Here is a 7947-nt window from a genome sequence, read left to right as displayed (position 1 = left end):
CTGTGCAGTGACAAGGGCTCAAACTTGCAAGTTTCTACAGAGAAAGATATCTCTCCACCTCACTCTAATGGTCTATAAATAAATGATTAAACTTACTTTCTGACTCATGACTCCTGAAAAACTGATATTGCTCAACAAAATGATGGTCCCCATTGCAAAGCTTCATAAAAAAAAAAAGAAGCTGTATCTGAGAAAGAGATTGGACAAATCCCTACTATTTTACTACAAAGATGGTGTATTACTAGTTTTTAATCGGCCACCTATCTCTCAGTGAAGACACTTGGGCTGAAAAGCATCAAATTATATTACCTGTATCTGTTAGGAATCAATACTGGCGATCGCTCATGAAGGCTTAACGGTGGACACCTCGGTATCACTAAGACTTATCAAAAGTTTTGCAGGATATTTTTTTGGCCAGGGAGAAGAGAGACGTAAATAAGATATGTTATCATCGTGCACAGATGCCAAATAGCGGGTAAGCCAAATCAGAAAATTCGTCCTTACCCTTTGCAACCCATTCAGGTCCTTCAGAACCTTTTCAGAATAAATTATAGATTTGTTGGTCCATTACCAAAAACCAAGTAGGTATGAAATCAGTAAATTTCTAACTGTAATGTGACCCACCAACAAGGATATCCTGAAGCTTTCCTATAAAAACAAATTCTACTAAAACTATTGTCCATCATCTGTCATATGTTTACTACTTTTGGCAATCCCTCAGGAAGTGCAGAGTGACCGTGCACAACTTCACCACGAACCTTTGCTAATGGATCAAAGATTGTGGGGGGGTATCAAGCACTCTCTCTGTCCACGTCTTATTCATCCGGAGTCCCAAGCGCACTTGAAAACGATGGCACCAAGACTCATTAAGTCCAATGCTTCGTAAATATAGCTGAGAACGCAGGAATGGTGGGATGAAGTGGGGTCTTTTGCCATTTATTTATTCGCTATTAGAGAAGCTTCCACATGAATCATTGTTTTTCTCCCCCCCATTTTGAATTGCTTTAAGTAGGGAACGTAAAGGTCCCTTAAACTGGTTAAAATAACTGCTCAAACCTCTGAGAATCAAACTTCGACAGTTTCAGCTTACTTGGACAAACTCAAATTACCCTCAGAAAAGTTCCGCCAGTTGCAAAAAGTCATCTACTAAAGGCTCAGAATAAAATGAAAGGGGATTTTGACAAGATTTCTAAAATTAGAACTTAACATAGGTGATAAGGTCTTGGTTTTCTTTCCATTCATGGTTCTCATTATCAGCAATATCATGGTCATATGAAATGTCAAAAGAAAGTGGCAAAGTAAATACATTTAAACACTCCAGATCGCAGAAAATCTTCCCATTGTTCATGTAAACTTGTTAACACCTATATAACAAATGACCCTACAGGTAGCTCTCTCGAGACTCCTTGTAATACTGATAAATAGTAGAAATCTGAAATACCCTATTAGATCCCTGGAATGATTATCAAACTCTTTGAAATAATTTCAAAGTTACAAACTCCTAGACATCTTAAAAGTCCACAAATCATTGATGTGATGACTCTGATAAAGTACTTACCCGGATGTGTTATTCAGATACCTCCAGGCCAGTGTAACATTATTCAACATGAAATTGAGCTCCTAGCTGGTTACTCTTCCCATCCTTCAAGCAAATCCCAATAGACTTCACCCCCTGAAGAAGCAACAGATGAGAGAAGAGAGGAATTTTCTTCTTTGCGATTGACTGCATGTCCAACAATTCTCCCTGGCGCTCCCTGCCTTCTAGTGCCAAGGAATGGGGTCAGAAACGCTTATGCATGACAACTAGACGGTTAATTCGGTGACAGTTCCTGACTCTTACCTTTTCCCAGAATAATGACTTGATTAACCTGTGGGGCAATCTAAGTTCATTATACAAAGCTAGATTTATTAAAAGGCTACTAAACCAAGTAAGACCTCACAAAAGAGCTCACAAATAACTGCATTTAACTACTCCAATTGGCCTGTATCAGTATATAGTTATGCCTTTTTGAATGAGGAATAGTCCTGCTAACAGTTCAAAACGGAATATATGCATAGTATCTCATACAAGACCTGAATTGTACATGTTTACTTGGACGATATATTGAACCTTTCAGAATCCATGGCCCAAACATCTGAGATACTGTCTGCTGTCCAGCAGAAACTGAATCTGCTCACTGACAGTTAAACTGCCAAGTACTGAAACCTTTGCAGTGGCTACAGACGTACTTAGGACACTTATTTGGACATGGACAAAGTTTCGCCCCAAAATGGCCAATGTTGAAAACATCCTCACACCCTGATCCCACTACGAGGAAGCTGTCATGCGTTCCTGTAGGGCAGGCTTGCTACAACGATTCTGCCTGAACTTCGCTGCAGTAGCTGCCATTACTCGTCTCCCAGCGAAATCACCTTCCAGGTGGACAAAGACTGCCAAGAATCTTTTCGAACAGCTAAAGCAATTTCTCGGGCAATCTACCCTGTATTGGTGGCCCCGATATTCAAGGTTCCATTCATCTACACTCCGACGCTATGACTCGCTGTAAGAGCTGTTCTACTTCAAGAAGGTGGAACATGGGTGTCATACAATCCTATAGCTTACCATTCGTGAATACTGGATAAACATCAGATTGCATATAGCACCATAGAGAAAGAACGTCTTGCATTGTCTCCTGCCATTCAAAAGATTCGAGTGTTTATCTATATGTGAACTCCTCTCCTCCAAGTCTTTTACTGAACACAATCCTTGACGTTCTGGACCGAAACAAGTATTCCAACCAGCGAACTTTTGCGATGGTCTCTCTTACTACAACCATAACGGTCTGAAGGTTCCACACTCAAGGAACAAATAACGTCATTCAGATCACTTTCCAGACCACCCATTCGCCATCCGTCGGACAATCCAATTAACCGAATCTTCTGAAGATCCGTCTTCTGTGGAGACGTATTATAAGTGTCCCCAAGGGGGCGAACAAAAAAAAAACCAATAATGACCCAACTCTTCACCCAAACTGCCACACTCCAAGTGTCGATTCTTGAGGAGTTCAAGGTGTAAAAACGCGCCTATATTTAAGGATTGGCCCAACAGCCGTAAATCAGTAGTTCCTCATCACTACGGTCGAGGTCTTCTCTTCCCTCCTCGGTGTGCTGAGCAGTGACTTTTTGAACTTGGAGATTCATGACAATTTGATATCGAGTCAGATAGTATAATACATGTATATAAATGGGGATTCATTATATGATAATGCGATTTTGTGAACGAATATTAATTTTGATATTTTGGTTATGGAAATAAATGGTGTAGTTAATCTTTGTTTTCGTATCCATTTTACCTCCTTGTTAATAAATATTATGGGGACGTAATAATTTGTGGGCCTGTCCGGGATAAGTAAATTATTTGTCACATATCGCATTTCATAAATAACCATTAACCTATCTGACCCTGCTCTTACGGCCTAAGTACGAAAGGTTAGACAAGTCATCGCATACTTTCCAACAACGGAAGTTTAGCTTAAGCAAATTGGCCAATGCCAAGTATTCTATAGTTGAAAACAAAATTTATCGCTGCACATACATAGTGTTGTTCATCTATTCTCGAAAGCGGCAGAGAATGCGACCTTCCCACTTTTACCGATCAAGAATAATCGAAAAAATCAATCTAATCTTGATCCATTCGTGTTAACTCTATTGTAGTGGTGACCAACTCAAACTTTACAAAGTACTAAAGCTATTGATAATTCAAGTGTATTGGTGTGGGACACAATCAGACTAATACTACTATCGCACTCTATAATTAGAAGTCCTATCATTTTCTGTAATGTAGATAGTCTATAGTGTTTTATATGAAGTAAATTTTTACCCTAGTATTGTAATATAAAACTTTCTTCGGTAATAATCGCCCTCCATGTTAAAAAAGGGCACTAGAGAGCACACGTTAGGATTGTTACTAATTAGTCGCTCATGTCATTAATGAGGACAACTGTAGGTGATTTGTGCATATAATTGCGATTCACAGCATCCTCACAATATCCTGTATAATTTAAAAGTTAACTCGAACAACATCTGTAAAGCAGGCCGTCAATTTTATTTGAAGGAATCCCTCTACTCTTAATTTATCACAATGTCTTTTTTGATGTCAATTGAGTTCATTATGTCGACCGTCAGTGAAGTGGTTGCAATCTCGTAATCTCCACGAAAAGATGATTTGAAGTAATAGGCTACTCATTTCAAAATCGATTATAACCCAGATATGAACTAAATCTCAGTACAAAAAAACAATTTAATACTTGAGACATTTACGTTCTGAAGAAGCCAATATGCCAGTTCTCTTTCTGCTATGACACCGATTCGCAAACTCTTCTTGAATAGGAAAAATCAAGTTTCAACTCTATCTTGAATCCCAGGAAAGAGAGAAGGGATAGATTAAGAAGGAAAGGACAGGCAGGAGACGTGAAAAAGGATAGACAGCATGAATGCAAGATTTTGCATGAAAAGATCAAGCTATGTCGATATTTACATAAATTTACCAAACTGAAAAAAACCTCCTTGATTCACCTCAGAGATCTACTATCAAATCCCGAAAGTATTTTTTTAGGGAATTTGAAATCCACTGCTATGGCATTATTTAAACTGGCCCAAAGATCACTGGATATGGTTTAGTAAAGCCGTAACGAATTAACTGGGAAGGGAAGAGAAAAGCTCGGTTAAGGTTTTGTGAAGGATTGGAGTTAATACTGAATTATGATGAAAAGTGGAAAACTGCAAATCTTGACTTCTTATATGCTTATAACAACAGAAGGCGATAGACAAGCTATATGCTTCAGAAATAGTCGGAAATAAACTTAACTTTGAAACTTAAATGGATATTCGCTTCAGAAAAAAATTAAGAGCGTGTTCAGATATGGATTAAATTATTAAATCCGCCTCTTAAAATAGTTTAGATGATTTTGATTAATTCATTATGGTCTTGAAAGAAAGAGTTTAAGAGAAAGGTCCTTATCAAAATCGTTGCTAGAAGGGGGGCATTCTGACGGATATAATGGAAGAGAAAAACCCCCCCCCTGACCTCACTCAAGGGCAGCTAAACTACAGATGTCTTATTCACCTAGTCATTCGTCATGCATCCGGGGGAGAAGAAAGGGGGGGGGGGGGGAAGGGGGGGGGGGGGGGGGGGGTGGACGAAGATCTCCAATTTGTTCATTAGCTGCAGGGTCATAAATATAAATCCGGAGGATAAAGGTCGGTGGGACAGGACACGTCTAGGTGTACAGAATCGACCTCTTATTTGTAAATTTTTTAAAAAAGATGGTCATGTGATTAAAAAATTGTCCTGACCCTAGATTGGTAAAGTAGCAGAAAGTACCAATGTATCACTAAGCCCCTGGCTACCATTAACGTTACAGCAGTCATGTACGAAGGGAACAGGACGATTATTCTTGTCATGGCCATTTAGTATCGAAAGGAACGGTTTCAATCCATCGATTCTGATTCTAAAAAAGGTACAATGTAAATATTGTCAGGGATACGGCATCAGGCCAAAACTATAATTTACATGAAAGCCCTTTCCAGGTATTAAACAAGTGTTACACTGGGTGAAAAAGTAATATTTACAAGTACTAAATTCCACTTATACCAGTCAGCATGCACAAAAGATATATTTGGAAAGTGATCTAGTAAAGGGTTTCTGTAACGGTAATGTGTTGTTACCCACCGATTCAGAAAATTCTGCCTATACCTGATGCATCCCTCCTTTTAGGAAATGACTTGGACTGGGAATTTAATAGTTCCTAAAACTAAAAGTTCAGGGATTCTCCTTTGTCACCCAATACAACCATGAGCTGGAAATAGAGGCAGCCTTACTTGTTTCCAGCCTGTGCAGTGACAATGGGCTCAAACTTAAGCAAGGTTCTACAGAGGAAAGATATCCTCTCCACCTGGTCACGTCTAAGTGGTTCTATACATAATGATAACTTACTTTCTGAACTCATGATCCTGAAAAACTGATAATTGCTCAACAAAATGATGGTTCCCTTGGCAAAGCTTCATAAACAGAAGCTGTATCTGAGAAAGAGATATGACAAAAACCCCTACTATTTACTACAAAGATGGTGTATTTAAAGTGGTTTTACGAAAATCGGTCCCACCAGATCTCTCAGTGAAGATACTTGGGCTGAAAATCCTCTTCAAATTTATATTACCTGTATCTGTTAGGGACTCAATACTGGCGATCGCTCATGAAGGCTAACGGTGGACAACCTCGGTAACACTAAGACTTATCAAAAAGTTTTTGCAGGAATATTTATTGGCGCAGGTATGAAGAGAGACCGTTAATAAAGATTTGTTAACTCGTGTCACATATGCCAAATAGCGGGGTAAGCCAAATCAGAAAATTCTCCTTATCCTTTGAAACCCATTCATGGTTCCTTCAGAACCTATTTCAGAAGATAATTATAATTGTGTTGAAGGTCCATTACCATAAAACCAAGAAGGGAAATCAGTATATTCTAACTGTAAATGTGTCTCCACCACTAGATATCCTGAAGCTTTTCCTATAAAAACAATTTCTACTAAAAATTATTGTCCATCATCTTGTGTTCATTATGTTTTACTACTTTTGGCATTCCTCAGGAAGTGGCAGAGTGTGTGGAACACGAGGCACCAAACTTCACCAGCGAAACTCTTTGCCTAAGGTGAATCAGAAGAATTGGGTATCAAGCACTCTCTGTCCACGGCTTATCATCCGGAGTCACAAGGCGACAACTAGAAAGATGGCACCAGACCATTAAGTCAATGCATCGTAAATTATTGCTGTGAGAACCAGGAGTGTTGGGATGAAGGTTTGCCATTTATGTTATTCGCTATTAGATTGGCTCCTCATGATAATTGGGGGGGGTTTTTTCCATTTTAATTGCTTTTTGGTCAGGAAAGTAACGGGTCCCTTAAACTGGTTATAGATAACTGGATCATAGCTTGAGAATCAAAACTTTCGACAGTTTCAGTTATCTGGAACAAACTCAAGATTACCCTCTGTAAAGTTCGCAGGTTGCAAAAAAGTAATCTTATAAGGTCAGAATAAAATGACAAGGGTATATTTTGACAAGAATTCTAAATTTTTAGGAACTTTAACATAGGTGAATAAGCGTTTCTTGGTTTTCTTTCCCATCATGGTTCTCTTTTACAGCTAATATCATGGGTCTTATGAAATTCAAAAGAAAGTTGGCCAAAGTAAATTCATTTTAAATCACTCCAGATCGCAGAAATTGCCTGTGAGAACCATGATTTGTTATGAAGTTCTGCCCATTTATTTTATTCGCTATTAGAGAGGCTCCTCATGAATCATGGGTTTTTTTCCCCCATTTTAATTGCTTTTTGGTAGTAAAGTACGAGGTCCCCTTAAAACTGGTTAAAGATGCTGGATCAAAATCCTCGAGAATCAAACTTCGACAGTTCACTATCTGGACAAACTCAAGATTACTCCTCAGTAAGTTCGGCCAGGTTGCAAAAAGTAATCTACTAAAGGCTCAGAATAAAATTAAAGGGGATTTTGACAAGAATTCTAAAATTATGAACATTAACATAGGGATGAAGGTCTTGGTTTTCTTTCCCGTTCATGTTTCTCTTATCGCTAAATTATCGATGGGTCATATGAAAATTCAAAAGAAAGTTAGGCATAGAAAATTACATTTTAAAACACTCCAGATAGCTAAAATCTTCCCAGTTGGGTCCATGAAAACTTGTTAAAAACCTTTATATAACAAATGACCACTATCAGGTAGCTATCTCTCGCGAGACTCCCTTGTAATACTATAAATTGAAGAAATGAAGACCCAAAAAGATCCCTGGAAGGAATTATCAACTCTGAAATAATTTTCAAAGTTACAAACGTTCTTGACTTCTATAAAAGTCCACAAATCCTTGATGGATGACTCTGTAAATAATTACTTACCC

Source organism: Penaeus japonicus, unplaced genomic scaffold (assembly GCF_977035675.1).
Source record: "Penaeus japonicus unplaced genomic scaffold, GWHDUDI00000001_assembly GWHDUDI00000012, whole genome shotgun sequence".
Classification (NCBI taxonomy): Eukaryota; Metazoa; Arthropoda; class Malacostraca; order Decapoda; family Penaeidae; genus Penaeus; species Penaeus japonicus.
Note: the sequence above shows the minus strand (reverse complement) of the source record.